Source organism: Ziziphus jujuba, chromosome 12 (genome assembly GCF_031755915.1).
Source record: "Ziziphus jujuba cultivar Dongzao chromosome 12, ASM3175591v1".
In the NCBI taxonomy this organism is placed as follows: Eukaryota; Viridiplantae; Streptophyta; class Magnoliopsida; order Rosales; family Rhamnaceae; genus Ziziphus; species Ziziphus jujuba.
The window spans coordinates 14,987,535-15,009,858 of record NC_083390.1 but is presented as its reverse complement, the minus strand read 5'-3'; the positions used below and the strand labels follow the sequence as shown (position 1 = coordinate 15,009,858).

At 33.5% G+C, this 22,324-nt stretch overlaps 1 pseudogene; it reads left to right on the top strand.

Annotated features, from left to right (window-relative positions):
- Positions 1-8,046: 8,046 nt before the first annotated feature.
- On the top strand, positions 8,047-9,993 carry LOC125418734 (transcription termination factor MTERF8, chloroplastic-like; annotated as a pseudogene).
- The last annotated feature ends 12,331 nt before the right edge of the window (positions 9,994-22,324 follow it).

Below are 22,324 nucleotides of genomic sequence, written 5' to 3'. Positions count from 1 at the left end.
CTAAATCCATCGGTAACAAATCCAACTTAGACATGTTCATTTAACCATTGTAGTATCTCTTAATCTTATAGACACATTTGTATTCAATAAGTTTGCTACTTTAAGTAACTAAACCAAAATAAAGACACTGAACTGCTTATTGGCTACTTCATAAATGACTAAATTCAATTTATAACTTATGTTAAACTCATAAATCACATAGTTATTAGGTATAATAAATTTTCGAACCCCTTTTTTTTTTTACCTATTTAAAAGGCACATATCAGCATCAACTGTAACCAAAATATCTCACTTATCTTAATAGGTTCAATCCTAACTGACTACTGGTTCCACAATTATTAAAACAACAAAATCTCTGGCAGGAACATAATAGTGGGAATCGATATACTTTCGTCTCTCAAAACAAGAACCTTTGGACCGCTCTCACCAAAACTAAAACACCCTTAAAATAAATAATCATATTTGGCTTAAAAATCCTGATTGTGAAAGATGAACAATAAAATCTAGAAACCTTAGATCCATTACAAGAACCAATAAAATAATCATTAAAGGTTTTAGAGTGTAATTTCTTAATATCGAAATTACACATCATAACATCGACTTTAGAATTCCATACACAAAAAAAAGGTGTAAACTAGGTATAACTTGCTAGCTACAACGAAAAAAAGAAAAAAAAAAAGGCAAATTAAAGTTTGCCAACACACATGATACTATATCCATCAAGGTTCACTTCTTAAGTACGCCACTTGCTTACTAAGGAGAGCTAAGTATTGTAAACTATACATCAATCCCACACTTACTAAAATAAATTATGAATCTCATTAGGTTCTATTCAATCTAATCATGTCTACCATAATATATATCACCCTATCAAAACTCACAGCTTTCAATTTCTTATTTTTATAAAAGCTTCATTTCATCTTGAATTCCTTAAAGACAACCAAGATATCTAATTTCTCACAAAAAATCTTAATATATCCATAATAGAAGAAAATTATCAAAGCAACTATAGAGATTAATACCACAATATAAAGAATTATTATAAAATTCTAGCACATACAAAAGCAACTATAGGAGTAACAACAATAAAATAAGAAAATTAAGACAAGCAGCAACTTGTAAACAAAATTACCATAAAATACCACATAAAGTTTCAAGCAACTTATCATTCCTTATCATCTTCCTATCAAGCCATTAATTTCCAATAATTGACCAAATTGTAGTCAAAAGTTGTAACATTTGATGTTATCCATAATCCTTATCAAGGTCCATGAGATCGATATAATAAGAAGAAAGTTTCAAAATAAGCCCATTCACATCACTAACTCCATCATACAATAGAATTCAACAAATCCAAATAATTAAAATTGATAAATTTTCTACTAATCGCAAAAGATTTATGAATAGTATTTAAAGAACATAATACATAAAATATAGAATCATACAGGTGATTTTCCATGGCCATCACTTAACATTCATACAAGTGCTTGAGGTTTTCATACAACATTTAACCTCGGCGGTATTATAAATATATGGTATCTCAGGTGGTCCAATTTTCAAAGTCATATCTAACTTTGTGAGAGTCAAACATTATCAGAAACTTTCATTACCTTTGATAATTAGTTTATTTAATTTTATCATGGCATTCATAGACAGAGTATTAAGGGTGCTCTCAGCTGTGAAATAGCAAATAACAGGAATGCACTACATCACAAGGACTATGCAAATGCTATCTTCTCAGCTCCCTTCAATCATATTAAAACACATAATATCGCTAGGATACTTGTAGCACAAAGGATACCCATATATGGGTTAGAGACAGTCAACCAAATCACCACAATCAAGTGCATTGAACTAAATCACCAACAGAGTAACTCGGAATCGCGATTCATGGTATTCAATCAACTTCCACTGCCATTCCAAGCATTCTACCAAGTAATCAAACCACCATTAAGGTAACCTAATTACCCGTATAGACCCTGCTTCATAAGTGGGAGAGAAAGAATTACATTTGGCAATTTCATGAAATAGGCAAGCTAAGTTTTATGACAGTTATTTACTCAGCATTCTATCCATTATGCCAACTCGAAGTTGACACCCATAAATAACACAAACTAAACCTCACTATAGGTGAGTGCATAAAATTACATTTACTATGTCAACTTTTATTACATTGGTAATTTACATAAAAAATAGTAAAAATTAATTACACAAAAGAAAAAATAATCCGTAATTCATTTACAAGAGTACTAATTTTACATTGAAAGAATAATCTCTCATTTGATATGAGCAAAAGAATTAAAAAAAAAAAAAAATTCACTTCCCCCTTTTTCTATCCTAACAACTTTCCAAAATCCCCTTGATGATTTTGCCGTGCTCCATTTCTCTAGTTCTACCGAATAACCATCATAAACTCTTTCTTCATTTACACTGCAATAAATTGGTAGTAAATATTTCTACTTGAAATTAGCAAAATTAACAAATTTACAATCAATGTTACGAAACATATTCGAGCCAAAAAAAAAAAAAAAAAAAAAAAGAAAAAGAAAAAAAAGACCCATGAAAAAGAAAATCGAATTAATCGATCAGACAAGAAGGAGATGTTAAAGAAGTGATTTTGTCTAGCAAAAAGATAATTAAAAAAATCAAAAAATAAGTAAAACAATTTAAAATCAATTGCATAAACTGACATACAAAATATTAAATAGGAAAAACAAATTAACCAAAAGAAATAAACAAACCTCTCCTTATACGATGCAACAGTTAGAGTGACAATAATAACTCGGATTTAGATGGTGGGGGCTATGGCAAACAATTATCATGGAAAATTGAGTGTGGCTGGGACAAACAATAACAACTCTATGAAATCTGCCTAGAAGAAGAGGTCTATGCCTAACTTTGAATGAGAGGTTTATGCCCAACTTTGAAATTATAATTAAATTGCGTGAAATCTGTCTAGAATGAGAGGACCAAATCTAATGAAGCCAAGAGAAATTGATGATGGTAATAGATTATATTTGATGAGAGTAATAGGATTATGTTTGCCGCACTGGAAGTGAAGAAAAAGGAATACAAATGCGGAAAGGAAGTGAAAGGAAAGGGAAAGGGAAAAGGATAAGAGAGGAGGGGGAATGGCAGGGGAGATAAAAAGGAAAAATAATAATAAATAAATAAATTTACCTATTTTTTAAAAAATAAATTACTTGTATTTTATATATAAAGGTACATTTATATATTTACCTTCATCCGTTAATTATACATAAAATAGCTGAAAGTTGGAGGATTAAATTTAAATTAGAACAAACTTTAAGAACTGCAATTGAAATTTTCTCTAAAATAAATTGAAAGATTTGGAAATTTCTATATTCTATCCTCAATTTTTGACTTTCATGTTAGAACTAGAAATCCAATAATTTTTTACTTCTTATTGCAACATTGCTTTACTATTTATTATTGCTATTATTATTTTTTGGGTGGGGGTTGGAACGATGGTGTTGATATGCATGCAATTTAAAAATTTCCACTATATGGAGCGACATGAGGAACATACGATTGCACATGCAATACAAACGGCATATGAAAAGACCAAGGTAAATAAGTCAGGTTTATTAGGTAACAATTAAAAAAATAACATACAATTTAGTTAAAAAAAAAAAATCAGAAGTAAAAATTAAAAAAAAAAAAAAGAAGAAAAAACCAATGCGTTACCAGAACGTACTTAAGCTAATAACAAACCAAGTTTTGTTGGCATTTTTGCTGGTTATGTCTTGAGTTTTGTTACAAGAATAACTATCCTGCATCCACCAAAAGTAACATTTACTAAGGCTCAGCGTTGGCATTTCTTCTTTTTTCTGTTTTTTTTTTCTTTTTTAGCTATAAAAAAAAAAAAAAGAAAAAGGTCCACTATCAGCGTTGGTCCATCGAAAAGGTCTTCTTATTACAAATAATTAGATTTTTATTATTCAATATTGTTGGATGTAGGTGTCATAGTTTGGACATTCAATGCGTGGCATGGCACTTCGTCCTAATTATTTGACAGGGGACAGCTGCCATATTATTATAGCAACGGGATTAGATGTGGGGTTTTACTTCACGCTAAATCCAGCTAAACAGCTCTCACTTATCCGTGTGCGGCACGTTGTCAATCAACGATCCCAAAAAACAAATGCTTTGATACCAAAAGGGGTTAGCACCAAGATATGAAGAACAGATAGATAGAGATGGAAGAGACAGAGTATGAATATGGGAGACAGAGTATGAATATGGAAGCGGAAGGAAATGAAAATGACAAAATGAGATAGATAGGCGGCAAAGCCAGCCAAGTATGATGAAAATAAATAAAAATAAATAATTAAAATAAATGATTAAATGAAAACAATAATATTGAAGGCGGTTGAACCAGCCAAGCAATATATAAAATAAATAAATTAAATAAATGATATAAAAATAAATGATATGAATGAATGCTTACTTGATTGAAGAATCAAAGCGTTACAAGCACTCACACTCAAAATAATTACAATTGATTATGAAGAATTGTTGGGAATAAAGAGATATATATATATGCATATGAAAATTTTTATGGTGAAAACGGTTCGCATGAAAATCGCAGTATTAGTGACGGTTTTTTATAGTATTAATGATGATTTTTTAGAAAATCATCACCAATATTATAAAAAATTGTCACCAATATTGTGATCTGTATGAAAACCGTCCACATCATAGACGGACTGTATATATATTTATATATGTATATATATTTGAGTAATAATTGATGTTTTTTTTAATTCATAAGAAAAAGTCATAGCCATTTTGCACTAAGGAGTCCAGGAGGACTTTTAATTAGTTAGAAACTTCGACCTTGGTCATTTTATATGGCAGGATTGCAGAAACTAAAAACCACATTGCCTTCGGTATCTGTCCGAAAAGCTAGCTTAAGCTTTAGCTTTACATTAATTGGCTTCTTCTTCATAGGTTTTTTTTCCTTTTTTTATTTTTTTTATTTTTTTTGGTTGTTGTGAAGTTCTTCAGAGGGAATTGATTAAGAGAGAAAAGATGTTGTTGGGTTAGTTTAGTTGTGTGCCTTTCTACTTTCAAATTAATTTTCGAGTATTCCTTTTTAATAATTATGGTTGTGGGTTTTGGAGGAGCTGCTCTTAGATCAGCAATTGGAGTTCTGTTTGATACGGTGAAAGAAATCGCTAAAAAGAATGTAATGTTCAAACCCTACCTTGAGAGCCTAACGGTAACGCTAGAAATTTTGAAACCCCTGATGGATGAGGTGAAAGACTTGAACGAACTACTGACTCAAAGACAACAAGAATCAGCATATTATGAGTCACTGATAAACGAAGGGGAGAAGCACGTTCGCAAGTGCTCCAAAGTTTGTCGCTGTAACATTTTCAAGAAGTTTTATTACAGCAACAAGCTGCTGGAATTGGATCGGACTCTGAAGTCGTTGATAGTAGCCGGGTTGTCAGCAAGGGATTCAAAGGAGACTTTGATTTTGGCACGCAAGATATTCGACTTTCAGATAGCATCATCTCGTTCCTCAGCAAGTGTTTCAAATGAGACTTTGATTTTGGTACGGACAATATTCGCAAAGATCCAGGGAGAACAAGGCATCAATACTGTAGGACCTGCAGAACAGTTTATGTCAACGCTTTCAACTCAGACTCCACCTCCGCCTAAGCCTGAACCTGAGCCTGAACTAGAGCCTCTGCTTCCGATTGCGGAAAACCTAGGGCATTTGCTGGCTTCTGCTTCATCTACAGCTCCTGCAGGTTTTTGTTCAATTCCACCTCCATCCTCAGCGATATCCGCAGAGCGTTATGAATTGTCGTACGACACCGAAAGTCACGATTACAGAATCCAAGGTAACTTCCAAAATTCGCTTCAATATGTAACACTCAAAATCAGAGGCGTAAACAGCATCTTATTTTCCATGCTAGAAAGAATGTATAATTCATTTTCTGAAATAGCTTTAACTCAGTTCATAGTTGTGTCATTTCCTGGGTTCCTTAAGATTAAAGGTTTTAACATTTCCTCTATTTTGCTTCCCGTATTTTCTTCTTATCGTTTAGGATACTGTCTTTTTGTAGATATGCTAAGTTTAAATTTCTTAGTCTCCAATAGCGACAGCCTAGTACTGGTAAAACATTACTTTAGAGTTTGAATCTCCTTCATTCTTAACTGGGTCTTTGGTAATTTTTAAACGAAATGGGTAATTGTGGCAGCGCTACAAGCTGGAGTGACAACTTTTGGACTAGCATTCAGATCGTTATTTGATGCGGTTAAAAAATTCGTAGGCGAGAGTACTGTGACAATGAAACCCGTTTTGCGTAAGGTAAGAGCCACGCTAGAAGTTCTGGTGCCACTGATCTCACAGATTGTGAAGTTTCACATGGCACTGGATCTGCCAAATGGGCAAACAATAACAGATCTTAAGTTAGAAATGGTGAAGGCGGCAAAGCTAATTCGAAAGTGCTCCAATGTTTCACGGTTTAACTTATTGAAAAAGAAACATTACACGGATATGTTGCTTGGATTGGATGAGAGTCTATCCAGGTGGGTTCAGATACTACAGATTCAGTTGGCATGGGATGTGAAGAAGAGCTTGGTTCTCGTAAGGGAAATACATGCCAATATCGTTGAACATGGAGGCATTAATGATGTGGGACTTAATCAGATTCTTTCGAGGGTTTCGTCCATTAATGTAACAAGCTCAAGTCCCACGGTCCCCCCGGAGGATATATGAGGGGATAGCCTCCTAGCACAAAAGTTTTATCTGGCTGAATCAAATACAAAAAGGATACCATTTTTCCGTATCTAATTGATTTTCAGGTGAGAATGCTTAAATTGATGCGGACAGATGGTTGGAATGCATGGGTAATGAACTATGATTTAGATTTCCGTTGACAATATTTTAAAAATACTAATTCCGTTCTTCTTGTTGTATATATATATATATATATATACACACACCAAAATCCCTTACTTGAAAATTTTAATTTTTTTTCTTTTTCCAAGATGTTATTGTTTCTTATTTATTTATGTAATTTATAATTAAATATCACTTATAACCTTGTTAATGAATCATAACCAATTAATCATTGAAGACAAATTGTAACTAAGAGGGGGAAAGAGAATTGTTTTTTCTCAATTCTAAAATAAATGTATGCAGTATCATTTTTTATATATTATCATTAAATATATAAAAAATATAAAATAACTTTATACTATATTTTTAATATCTAAAATATCTACAATTTATAGACTCTTAACTAAGTTAAAAAAAATATTTATTTTTATATATTGTTTACAAATTAAACATCAGTTTACGAAATTTTTTACAATATTTTTGGATAAAACTGATAGTTATAAAAATTTTATAAATTTTTTTGTGGTTAAAACACTTTTGAACAATACAAAAATGTATTTGTTGGAATGTTTCATTTTAAAATTAAGAACTTATTTAAAGATGTTCAATCGTATATTTCTAAACACATTAGAGATATTCAGTCATATATTTCTGAACATATTTGAGATATTTGTATTTAAAAACGTTTAGTTGTATACTTCTGAATGCATTTAAGATGTTCGATTGAATACTTCTAAATGCATTTGAGATGTTTATATTTAAAAATACTCTATTTTATACTTCTAAATATATTTAAAATGTTTAATTATATATTTTTGAATATATTTAAAATGTTTAATATTATATTTCTGAATACAAAATATATTTAATTAGTAAGTAGATTTAATAGTAAATTTAAATATAGATAAAAAATATAATTTATGATGAAACTATATAAAATTTATTTAGTAATAAAAAATATTAAACGGAGGAATTTGAAAAAAATTTGGAAAATAAAAAGTTACCAAGGCTATGTGGGCTGGACTGTTAAAAACCCCGAAAGAGGCCTCCTTTAACTGATATGGGCCTGATGGGCCAGAAACAATTGCGTTCCAAGCGATCCGATTTGCCTGACAATGTCCCAATACTCAAACGTGTGATAATAGCAACTGAAACACCACTGCCAACAAAGGAAGTGCTGACGATTGATTAACAATGGTTCGACTCGGTCTGCTTGCTTCTTCATTGACAAACCCGTTTCCTTCTCTTTTTCCACATCAACCACTACCTCCAACAACCGTTCATTTCTCAGAATCTTCATCTTAAATTGCAATTTTCTATCGCCACCAAGAATGGATACCTTTCTTGAAGTTCAATGGAACCTCAAGAAATGAAATGAAACCGCTCTTGTCCCCAGAATCTGTTCGACCCAGTAGACAGCTTTTTGTAGTATGCAGTTGCGTCTGCTCCTTGCCAATTCTCGCATTGATCTGGGCGAGTAACTCTCTGAGACATATCCTCAAACACCCTATAGCCTATTATTCGAAATTGAAGATTTTTCTTCCTAAAATACATCGCTTTGTTTTATGTTCCAGCAATGTTCATCTCATTCTTTCGCGAAGTTGGGCTTGACGAGAAAGAGACGGGAATCCTTCTGGACAACAACCCTTCTCTTTCATTGGTTTCTTTGGATTCAATACGTAATCCTATGCTTTCTTTGCAGTCGGTTGGGATTGATGGGCTTGCACTTTCTTATTTGATCACCAAAACCCCAAATTTATTAACAAGTGTGGAAATTGACCCGTTCTATGTTTTATGCGTGAGGATTTGGAAGGAAAGATTAAGGCTTCACAACTCAAACGCCTTTTGAGTAGCACAGAACCAAGATTCTTGGTGGGTTTTGGTCAAAAGGTCAGATTGCTTCTTCAAAGAGGGATTCCACAAGAAAAGATTATCCATGTTCTCAACAATGTGACTTTGTGCAAGGCATTATGTCGAAAACCAGTTGAAGAGATTGACATTACCATCACTTTCATGAGATTCTCAACTATAATTTGGAAACCCAGTTAATTCCAAGAGTTGGTTTTCTCACAGAGCTCGCTGGTGGAGATGAGCGTGCCGCAGGGAATGTGTTGCGTAAGCTTCCGGCGATTTTGAGTTACAGTGTTGAGCATATGGAAGGCCATGTTGAGTTCTTGAGGTCGTTTGCTGGCCTAAATGATGAGGAAATAATCAAGATTGTGGTTGATTTTCCAAATGTGATTAATGCTGGCAGGTAGAGGAAATTGCATCCTAGAATAGAGTTTCTCAAACAGTGTGGTTTGAACTCCAACGAGATCTTTAAGTTCTTGATTAAAGCTACCTTCTTTCTAGACCTTTCATTTGAAGATAACCTTGCATATAAACATGCGTTCTTGGTGAAGATTGGCTATAGATATAGAACTAAAGATTTGGAAGTGGCAATGGGATCTATAACCAGAACAAGCTGTGAGATTTTGCAAAAGGTGATTGGGCTGTTCTTGAGTTATGGGCTATCTTGTGAAAACGTTATTTCCATGAGCAGGAAGCATTCTCAGATACTGCAATACAATCATAGTTCTCTAGAGAAGAAGATAGTGTAGTTGATAGAGGAAATGGGTCGATATGTCGGAGCTCGATGATAGAATTAAGGCCAGGTACGAATTAAAGAGTGAGACTCTAGGGAAAAGAATGTCACCCGATAAGCTATTAACTATTTCAGCTGAGAGATTTTCAGGAAAGAAGAATGAGGAAAAGTCAATGGTGACTGGGGACTGACAGTTAACTAAGTTGGATAATAACTATGATGTTCATTTCGATGAGTAATTGAATTCAGCTACTCCAATGAATTGTTAACAGCTTGGTGGAAGCTGCTGCCTTAGCAAGCAAGAGGATGTACACAAACTTCATGAATGTAGACTTTCGCAATTGGGTTGTAGAGAAATTGATTTGTTCAGGCGAATGAAGACAGCTCCCTCATGATGACTGAAGCTTGTATGACAGGAATCTGCAATGAACTATGTCAAAACTGGCACAGATTGTGTTCTATATTTTTAAAACAAAAAGTTTTAAATCGATAACTTTTTTCATCATGTACGTTTTGTATAAAATAAATAATATAAGAGGTTTTTTTAACATTAAACATAGAAAAGATAATAAAAGAGTTTTTTTAGAAAAGGATAATGCATGAGAAATTTTGCTAAAAAGGAGGAATTTAATACTCATTTATTAAGCTATACAAAATTTTAAAGAGTGCTTAACAGTGCTTAATATGTCCTTGATACCATATTAAACCAGATTCCATTCCACCATTTAAATACTATTATAACCTTAATCAATACTCCCTAAAATTTTAAACTAAACATAAAACTTATTTTCTCTGGCATTTTATCTAATAACTATTTTATCTCTTATTTTATTTCTCTAGTTATTTCACTCAACTTTTTCTCTATATTTTCTCTCTTCCTAATTTTTTTTATCTACCTGGATTTTATCTTTTTAATTTCCGTCTCTATACTGTCTTTTTATATTGTCTCTCTACTTTTTTTTTTTTTTCCTCTTTCGTTTATTGTATTCATATATGTACTTACATACACATATGGCATTATTATCTAAAAAGAACATAAATATCGCATTAATCTCTTTTTTGATTTTTTTTTTCCCTTCCATGTAACGCATTAATCTCACTACATTTTTTAATCTCATGTTTTATTATTTTTTCAAAAACATTATAATTAATATTATTTTTATCAGTTGCATTATAATCCATGTTTATGTCATGTTATTTAAAGTAAATAAATTGCTAGAGTCCGGAGAGATGATAGGTTTTTGCTTGCAATGACGATGATGGCCGTCTTCCGAGCAAAATTGATTTAAGAAGGCTTTTATTGTATGAAGATTGTCATCATATTTATTGAAGATGTATACGTGAGTGATGAATATAATACATTTCTTCATATTTTTTTTTGATTAAAATTTTCTAATTATATCAAATAACTGTTTTTTTTAAATAAAATGTTTAAAAAAAAATAGAGAGAGAGTGGGGTGTGAAATTGAAAAAAGATATTTTGGTTTTAAAAAAAAAAAAAAGTTTCGATTAATGATTCATGTGTTAATTCTCTAATGTCTAGCATTGGAATTTATTCCACCCTCTTTTTTCATTTCACTTTTCCTTCCTTTCCATTTCATTCCATCAATGAATTTTGCAATCAAACATATCACCTTAATCCCATTATTTTGATGATTTCTTTTTTTAATTCCAAATCTAGAAATATTAAAAATACCCATATTGGTTTATTGGTTCTTAATAAACGAAAATTTTCAAACTATTTAAGTTTTCCAAACTGCTGTGTTCATAAGGTGATCATCTTAAACCAAGGAATTTTTTCCGGGGCACCACTATATATTGACAATATTGTTTTTTGGAGTTGTTTAGGGTCTATCAAATATTGGCCAATTGGATCGAAGCTGGTACTAGTCCACTCCATAACATGGGGTGACCAAATATGCGATCCTATCTGTGCAGATTTCCAACAGCACCAATAAAAAGTAAAATACAAATAAGAGTAATGGCACTAAATCTCATACTGCAAGAAATCCAAGAATTTCTGGGGGGCACTCGCATTAACAAAAATGGTGGAAAAGTCTACTGTTTGAAAGAGAGTAAAACGGCACGAAATCCCAGGAGCTAATCCAAAGTCACCTACTCGATTGACAGGCATAGCTTTTGAAGCTGCTTTATCTGCCTGCAGTCTTCTCTATTGCATCTAGTCCCACTAATTATATAATTTAATAAATTATCTATTTTTTTTTCTACTTTTTTTTCTTTTTTTTTTATTTTTAAGAAGAGCATGATTTTAATATTTTGGCAATGGTTTCACATTCATGATAAATACATTTCAATATTATATATAAAAATAAATAAACATAGTCCTTGAAGCAGAAAAAGGAAATAATTTCCAATTTTGTTAGAAATTAATCAACCAAAAAAAAAATTAAAAACAAGAAAATAACAAAAAAAAATGGCACCTTTTTTTTTAATAATAACAAAACAGAAAGTACTCAAAACAAAGAATTGACAGCTCTGTAATTAAGACAAAAAGAAACAAATAATTAAAAAATATTTTATAAAAATACTGTTTTTTGATTTTAGTTATTTAATTATTGTGTTATTAACTAGTTGTATTGAATCACTGTAATTGTAACTGTGTATTATCTTTAAAAATTGTAATTAATAAATATTATATTGCTACAATGGGTTGATACATATTATAACTATATTAAGTAATTATGACTTTTTTTTATATAAAAAAAGTAATTAAATAAGTAAGAGATGAATAAAACATGATAAGTGAGGGAAAAAAATATTAAAATAAAAAATAAAAATAAAAAGAGAAATAAAGGGGAAGTGATGTGGGGCCGTGGGGAAGTAAAATGAGAGGGGGGGGGGGGGGGGGGGGAGGGAGTCGAGGGAGGCAGTAGCTTTTGACTGAACAAAGAAACAGTTAGTAGTCGTTTTTCATGACTTTGTCCGGCAAAAAAACGTGAAAAAAAAATTATTGTTTGAATACGAATCGACTGGGAGAAATGTTGAATGGAATGGATCTAAACACGATTTATTCATTTCATAAGCATGGTGACAAATTGTATAGAAAAAAGCAAATGAAAGATTTGAAGACACAAAAAATATTAAGCGAGAATATGGACTGCAGCTTTTTCTTCTGAAACAAAAAGAAAATTATAGTTTGACATCCTAGCCACGTGTCAATATATTATAGGGTAAAATGGTCCTATTTCTATTACTCGATGTTTAACTGTAGGTCAGGATCTGGAAAAAGGTGGACATATGTGACTGAAGTTCTATTCAGATTGATTTTATATATATATATATATATACACAGGGTGTGTGTGTGTGTGTATGTGTGTTTATATATTTACTTTTTACAAATTTTTTTCAGGTATAAATTAGTCCATGCATTAGTAATAAATATATATATATATATACTTGTGCTTAGGAAATTAATAAATTATGGCTGGAGAACTTGGATGGGCTGCTGTTGAAGCAGCACTTGGAGTTCTGTTTGATAAGATTAAAGAATTAGCTGTAGGGAATGTTATGTTCGAGAAGACCCTCAAGAGCCTCATGACAAAGTTGAACATTTTGAAACCCGCGGTCATAGAAATTATGAAGTTAAACAAACTGGCTGAAAGTGAAGATGAAAGTGCATATTATGAGTCACTTATAAAGGAAGGGGTGGAACCATTGAGGAGGGTGGTAGCAGAAGAAAATCATTGACCCTTTACATGTACGGATCTGGAAGTTGAGGTTCAAGTTTTGGCAAACCTCGTTACCATTTCGGATGATCCCATGTCGCAATGTTGTATGGCGCAAAATTATGGTCTGATGCCTATGATACTATTAAGATGAATTTTTTTTTTCTTGATAGCAAAAAAAAAAAAAAAAAAAAAAAAAAAGAAAAAAAAATAAAAAAAGGAAGGGTTGGAGCATGTTCGCAAGTGCAAAAGTGTTGGTTGGTATAACATTAAGAAGAAGTTCTGGTACATCCAAAAACTGAAGGAACTGGATCGGACTCTTGAGTTGTTGATACCATTTGCTTATTCTAAAAGGGACATCAGGGAGATTTTGATTCGGATACGCAAGACATCCGCAGAAACTCATGAACAGCAAGGCACCTGTATTGGGCAACCTTATCAGGATACAAGTCAGAAGCAGGATGTGGGCCAAGGTAACTTCAAAACTTCGCTTGAATTTTGTAACACTCAAAATCAGAAAATAAAGGATTAGAAATTTGGTGTTTTATTTGCTTTGCTTCCCACATTTTCCATTCTAATCAATCAGGATGTCTGTGTGTGTGTATTTTTTTTTTTTTTTTTAAATTCTAATCAATCAGGATGGATGGCTCATATTAGAGTAGCAGTTGGATCGATATTAGATGTGATTAAAGAATCCAACGGCAAGGATTAAATCCCCCCTTATTTCTTTTTTGGGACAAATGCATTTTGGTACACTCTATAATTACGAAAGTTTCAATTAAGCCTTCTAATATTAATTTGGACACACTCATACCCTGTAAGTGTAAAAAAGTTTCAATGTGGTCCAATTAGGTTAAATGTAACGAAATCCATCCAATTAGGGCACGTGCGACCTCAATTTCCCCTTTTTATTTATTTATTTATTTGTTTTTTTCTGAAATTTATAGTGGCCGGAGATTAAAAAAATAAAATATTATCTTAAAAGGACTTTAAAACGTACCGTTTTGAAAACCCCCACCGCTGCAATGCACCATCTTCTACACCCCCCCTGAAAATGACACTGCTTTCGTATTGTGATTTTCTTGTCGGAAAAGGACAATTTCTTGTTCATCTCAATCGAGCTTAGCATTGTGATTTAGCATCTAAATCGAGTCATTGCTTTCGATTGCTCAGCTTATGAAGCAAAGTTCAAAGCCACAGAGGGTTTGAGCTTTTTTGAAAGAAGAGAGAGGAAGCGAGGAGTGAAAGAGACAGAGATTACATTTTTTATGAAAGAAAAAAGAGGGGGAAAAAAGGTGTGGGGACACAACAGAAGGGAAAGGTATGTGTAGTCAAGTTATGTAACCTATAGCTTTAAAGGCATTTTTTTGTTTTTTGTTTTTTGTTTTTTTTTTTTTTTTTGTGGGTCATGTTATGTTGGTGATGGCTTTTTTGTTTGTACTATTGTATGGCTCATGCTGTGATACGAACCTAGGGCGATCTGCTCCTAAACCCGTATTATATTAGCCCGGATCTTAATTAAGTTTAAGTTCTAATGGAATGGACCTCAACCCCTAATCAACCTGTGGTTAGAAACCTTGGTATAATGTAGACGCCACAATAGGGGATGGAAAACCTATTGATAAGTCAAGCTAAAACAACCAATTCTCTAATGGTGTTTTAGGTGTTCTCAAAGAACAAAGAGATAATTAATCTCACAAGTATTTTCTCAATCAAATCAAAGTTAATTCTTATTGATAACTAAGCCTTTAAATAGGCTTTGAAAGAAACAAAATAAACCCTAAAAACCCTAGGTAAAACCGGCCACTCACATAAAGAATCCTAGTTGGCCGAAACTATACTTCCTTTCCTAATCTAAGTTTGATTAATTAATTTCTTTATATTAAATTAGAAATTAATTAATTTACAATGGAAAGAATAAAATAAAAATCTTCCTAAAGTTATTTGTCCAGAAAATAAATAAATAAAAACCTAAAAGTAATGGTAGTTTCCTAAAACAAAAAGTAAGAACAAATTAGGAAACTAAAAATGATAAATTTTGGCTATGTTGGTAATGACCCTTCTTTGATCCAATTGGACTCCAAATCAGCTTCAGTAGTCTTTGTGGAATGCCAAATAAGCTTATTGTGAAGTTCCTCACGTTGCCCTTGCTTGGAAGTATGAGAAAAGGCTAATACAGTAAAATATAGTAAAGCCAGTAAGGAATACAGCAAATCTGGCCTTTTCTTCCCCTTGTGCGCAAACCACCTTGTTGGTCGGTTTTGAAGCTGCTTTGGCTGGTTTCTATGACTCATCCTCCATATGAATTGAACCCATAAGGATGGGGTTCCAATTCATACAACCCGGCCTCCTTATTATCACCAAAAACGTCACCCGGCCCTGTTTTGGCTTCTATTGCTTGTATGAGTAAAACAGGCCTTGGTTCTTTAGATATGGCCAACCCCTCTTGACTATGACTTATTCCTTGTATGAAGACAGCAAAATTGTCCTTGAACTTCTTGGCTTGGGCCCTAGTGATCGGTCCCACCTTCATTTGTATTGGGTCAGCACCCCAGCGGGTTGTCGGTCAAACAGTCTCGGGTGGATTCGCATCATTCCCCTCCTCTTGAAAAGGATTTGTCCTCAAATTGAAGTCATCACCTGCAGCAAAAGGAGATAAATCAGCAAGATTAAAGGTGGCACTAACACTATACTCACCCGGTAGATCAAGTTTGTAGGAAATCATGAGTTTTGATTTCCTTTGTTCGGAAAATCTTTCTTTCCTTAAATGCAGCCACACCCAATCTCCAGGTTCAAACACCATTGATTTTCGGCCTTGATTAGCCACCCTTGCATATTACTCAGTCCTCCTCTCAATGTTTGCTCGTGTCTTCTCATGAATCTGCTTTACAAAATCAGCTTTTTGTTTTCCATCTAGATTAGCACGCTCACTTAAAGGCAAAGGTGTTAAATCTAATGGAGTTAAAGGATTAAAACCATAAACAATTTCAAATGGAGTAAATTTAGTTGCTGAATTTAAAGACCTATTATATGCAAATTCAACATGTGGCAAACATTCTTCCCAAATCCTTAAATTTCTACTAATTAATGCTCTCAACAATGCAGACAAGGTTCTATTTACTACTTCAGTTTGTCCATCAGTTTGTGAATGACAAGTAGTTGAAAATAAAAGCTTAGTACCTAATTTAGCCCACAATGTTTTCCAAAAATAGCTTAAGAACTTAGCATCCCTATCCGAAACAATAGTTCTTGGCATTCCATGCAATCTCACAATTTCCTTGAAAAATAAATTAGCAATATTGGATGCATCATCAGTTTTGTTACATGCAATAAAATGTGCCATCTTAGAAAACCTATCTACTACAACAAATATTGAATCCTTACCTGTCCTTGACCTAGGCAACCCAAGAATAAAATCCATAGACAAATTTACCCAAGGATAGGTAGGGATCGGCAAAGGCTTATACAATCCATGCGGTTTCAATGTTGATTTTGTTTTTCGGCACTTCAAACATCTTTCACAAATTCTCTCAACATCTCTCCTCATATTAGGCCAATAAAAATGTTCTTGCAGCAAGGATAAAGTTTTTAAAATACCAAAATGGCCCATTAAACCACCCCCATGTCCTTCCCGAACCAATAATTTCCTAATACTACAATTAGGCACACAAAGTTTGTTTTCCTTAAACAAATATCCCTCAAATATGTAAAATTTATTAAATCCATGTTTCAAACAGGTTCTAAAAATTTCTCCAAAGTCACTATCATGCTCATAAAGTTCTTTCAATTGTTCAAATCCAAGCAATTTAGCATCTAAGGTAGAAAAGAGCACATACCGTCGGGATAATGCATCGGCAACCACATTTTCCTTACCTTTTTTGGAGCGGATCACATATGGAAATGTTTCAATAAATTCAATCCACTTAGCATGCCTTCGGTTGAGCTTTCCTTGACCCTTGATATGCTTCAAAGACTAATGATCCGTATAAATCACAAACTCCTTTGGCATGAGATAATGCTGCCACGTCTCCAAAGCCCTCACCAAAGCATACATTTCCTTGTCATAAGTCGGGTAGTTTAGGGCAGCTCCATTTAATTTTTCACTAAAGTAGGCTATGGGTCTTCCTTCTTGCATTAAGACAACCCAATACCTACACCCGAAGCATCACACTCAATTTCAAAAGTCTTAGAAAAATTTGGCAAAACTAACAAAGGTGCATTACACAATTTTTCTTTCAACAAATTAAAAGATTTTTCTTGTACTTCCCCCCATTTGAAACCAACATTTTTCTTGACAACTTCATTCAATGGTGCTGCTATGGTACTAAAATCCTTGATAAATCTTCTGTAAAAGCTCGCCAAGCCATGGAAGCTCCTCACTTGGGTGATAGAAGTAGGAACCGGCCACTCTTGAATTGCTTTCACCTTAGCTTGGTCAACTTTGATTCCTACAGCACTTTCTACAAAACCTCGAAACACAAGCTCTTCTTTGCAAAATTCACATTTTTTAATGTTAGCAAACAATCTTTCCTTTCTAAGAACTTGCAAAACTTGCCTAAGTTGATCCACATGGTCATCCAAATTTCAACTATATATTAGAATGTCATCAAAATAAACAACCACAAATTTACCAATAAATGGACGCATTACATGATTCATAAGCCTCATGAAAGTACTAGATGCATTGGATAATCCAAAAGGCATAACTAACCATTCATACAGCCCATATTTAGTTTTGAATGCGGTTTTCCATTCATCACCTTCTTTCATCCTAATTTGGTGATAACCACTCCTAAGATCAATTTTTGTAAACATGCAAGCACCATGCAACTCATCAAGCATATCATCTAATCTAGGAATGGGATGTCTATATTTGATGGTAATGTTATTTATAGCCCTACAATCAACACACATTCTCCAAGAACCATCCTTTTCAGGTACCAACAAAACAGGAACAGCACATGGACTTAAACTCTCACGAATGTATCCTTTATCAAGCAAATCAGTTACCTGTTTTTGCAGCTCCTTTGTTTCTTCCGGATTGCTCCTATAAGCTGGTCTATTTGGTATGGCAGCCCCTGAAACAAAGTCAATTTGATGTTCTATCCCTCGAATAGGTGGTAGTCCACTTGGAATCTCATTTGGGAAGACATCTCCAAATTCTTTCAAAAGAGAAATCATTGAACTTGGCAATTCAAGTTCTTCAAAGTTAGTTTAATCATTAAAATAATTTTCTTTGTAAAGCATGACTAGCAAAGGTTTCTTATACTCAATAACTTTATTAATATCCCTTAAACTCAAATAAAAATTGCTACTTAACCTTTCCTTTCTCTCTTTTTCTTTTTTTTCCTTGGATTGGCGCAAACCTTCGGATTTCTCTTCCTTCTCCAAGCTCGCGGGCTTGTCACTTTCTTTTCCCTCTCTTTCGGTGTTCCCTTGATCTTTCCACTCAATATGAACCTTAGAAACCTTACCTTGATCAGCAACCTCATTCTTACCTTCTTGAAAGGATGGTTAAGCCGTTGGTGCCATACTTGCTTTTTCCTTGAGCTTTTCGGCTTCTCTCCTTTGTTGCATTTGTAATTGGTCTTTGTAAATCTCTTTAGGAGATAATGGTTCCAGCTTGACCTTCTTCCCTTTAAACCTGAAAATAATACTATTTTCTCGACCAAAATGAGTAGCATCTTTATCAAATTGCCATGGTCTACCTAATAGTATATGTCCAGCAATCATGGGTACAATATCACATAAAACTACATCCTCATATCTACCTATATTAAATTTTACTTTGGCTTGTTTATTCACTTTTATTTCACCACTATCATTAAGCCATTGTAATCTATAAGGTTCTGGATGTTTAATAGTTATTAAGCCTAATTTATCAACTACAATGTTACTAATTACATTTGTACAACTTCCACTATCAATAATCATACTACAAATCTTACCTTGAATTTCACATCGGGTGTGGAAGATGTTCTCTCTTTGAATTTCATCCTCATCTTTGTATGCAGCAAGTACTCTCCTAGAAAGCAAGTTTAATTCGGCATTGGATGCTTGCTAGGTTTCGGGTTCATCCTCCAAGTCCTCCTCCTCTTGCTTGGCTTCATCCTCACTTTCTTCACTTTCCGATTCTAGCTCGTCATTGCCCTTTAACACCATGATTCTTCTATTCGAGCATTGACTAGTGAAGTGTCCTCCTCCCTGGCCCTTAAAACACACAACATCATCAGTTCTAAAAGGTTTAAGATCTAATTTTACCTCATTCTTTAGTGCTTGGACAGATTTGATTCTAGTCTCCTTGCTTGGCCAGTTTGAACTTTCTTCTTTGACTTTCGGCTTTGGCTTGCTTTCATAGATGGGATTGTTCCTCCAGCCACTTAAATTGGACCTTCCACTGTTGGAAACACCTCCAAACCATGATCTTACACCCCTCCTCTTGAATTGATGCTCTAATTTAATAGCCACATGCAACATCTCCTCCAATTCCACATATTGTTGCAATTCTAGTTGATTGGCTATTTCACGATTCAAACCACCAGGAAACCTTACCATGGTTGCTTCCCTATCTTCATTCAAGTTCAGTCTCATCATAAGCATCTCCATCTCCTTGTAATAATCCTCCATGGATCCATGTCCTTGAGATAAAGATTGAAGTCTTTGATGCAGCAACCTATGATAGTGTGATGGTACGAATTGCTTCCTCATGGCTCCTTTCATTTGTCGCTATGTAGTAATCAAGTCATCACCAACTCTCCTTCGGGTGTTTTGCTCATTGGTCCACCATTGGAGTGCATAATGGCCAAACTCCATTGCTGCCAATTTCACCTTCTTAGCCTCTGAATAATTATGGCGGTCAAATATCATCTCCATCTTTTCTTCCCACTCCAAATATGCTTGGGGGTCACTTTTTCCCATGAATGGTGGGATATTGATCTTGATATTGCTAAGATTGTCATCTGTTCCTTCCCTCCTATACCTTCCATGGCCAGCTTTCTCTTGGACAGCAAAGGTTTCATCCATGCCTTTCCCAAAGTCTCCACCGAATGGCTCCTCATCAAATTCTTCTCTCGGTCTCTCGTGACCTCCTTGTCCTCCATGGAATTCTTGCCTATTTCTTGTGTTCGAAATTCCTTGGGAAACTTCTAGCATTCCTATCCTTTGATTCACATGCTCAAATTGAGCACTAACCCACTGTATTGACTCCAAAACAGCTCTCATGTCCACTTGGTCTCCACTCCCAGTAGCTCGGGTATCGCCATGGAATGCTACGGACTCCTCCTCATTGATCCTCAAAGGTGGATCTCCTCTCCTCATTCTTGATTCTGTCATGTTAGTATAATAATGCAATAAAAATAAAATAGGACCTTACCAATTTCACTCCCTTACATGTTTCACTCAAATAAGGACTCGACACTCGTGTTTGCACACTTGTTTCGGCTTTTACCCTCTTTTAAGCTCGCACTCTCTTGCCTTTTTCCACTCCAAGAATTATCTCAAAGTTCTAGTTAAACGCACTTAAATACAGCAATTAGATCACAAGTATGTTTTAATTAAACCTATCAACAAAACAGTAGCAAAAAGTAGGCAATACCGAAAGAATCCAACAAATCCTAATTTTCTGCTTTCTAGACAAGAAAACACAAAATAATGGGAAAACGTTGGAATTTTTGAAAACTGCACCAGATGGTAGTAGTTTATGAGTCCAAGAATAAAATTATGGCAAAGGAAAGTCAAATTCAACAAGAATCAAGTAGAACAAAAATATTGAATGATTGTTGGTTGTGTTCTTAGTAATCCAAGCTTTTATGTATCAATTCCTTTAGCAATTTTAATCCAATTTTTTATTTTTTTTCTCTGCAACAATAATAATCTCCAACAACTCCAAATATTGAAAAGATGACCAACAAATCAGCAGCTACAAGAAATTCCCAGCAACAAACTTCAACACCAAATTTAACCCAACCGAAATTTTTTTATTTTATTTTATTTTATTTTTTAATTCGGGTTTCTTCTTTCTTTCTTTTTTTTTTTTTTTTAAATACTCACTGAATATCAACACAACTGTAGTAGCAAGAAGAAACAACAAACTTGCAATTTCAACTCCTAATAATCACCAAACCCGTGACAAGAATAAAAGTGCATTTTTTTTTTAAAAAAGTTGTTGCCGCAAGTCACCTTCTGTTTTTTTTTTTTTGTTTAAATGTATGAATGCAAATATTTAAGACTAAAACAGCAAAGAAAAAATCCACAAAAACAAAAATTACCAAGAACAAATATGAAAAATCAACCAACAAACAAGGAAACAAAGATATGGTAAAACAAGGAAACCTAATTCAACTAGGAATGAGTTTTTGTTTTTTTTTGTTTTTTTTTGTTTTAAAGAGATGCTGAACGTGTATGGGATAGATGCAACCTTAACCTAATGCTAAAATTGCAAAATAACACAAAAACAAATAAAGCAAATAAAGATAGATCAAACCTGAACAAAATTTAGCTCTAATACCAAATGATACGAACCTAGGCCGACCTGCTCCTAAACCCGTATTATATTAGCCCGGATCTTAATTAAGTTCAAGTTCTAATGGAATGGACCTCAACCCCTAACCAACCTGTGGTTATAAACCTTGGTATAATGTAGACGCCACAATAGGGGATGGAAAACCTATTGATAAGTCAAGCTAAAACAACCAATTCTCTAATGGTGTTTTAGGTGTTCTCAAAGAACAAAGAGATAATTAATCTCACAAGTATTTTCTCAATCAAATCAAAGTTAATTCTTATTGATAACTAAGCCTTTAAATAGGCTTTGAAAGAAACAAAATAAACTCTAAAAACCCTAGGTAAAACCGGCCACTCACATAAAGAATCCTAGTTGGCCGAAACTATACTTCCTTTCCTAATCTAAGTTTGATTAATTAATTCCTCTATATTAAATTAGGAATTAATTATTTTACAATGGAAAGAATAAAATAAAAACCTTCCTAAAGTTATTTGTCTAGAAAATAAATAAATAAAAACCTAAAAGTAATGGTGGTTTCCTAAAACAAAAAGTAAGAACAAATTAAGAAACTAAAAATGGTAAATTTCGGCTATGTTGGTAATGACCCTTCTTTGATCCAATTGGACTCCAAACCAGCTTCAATAGTCTTTGTGGAATGCCAAATAAGCTTA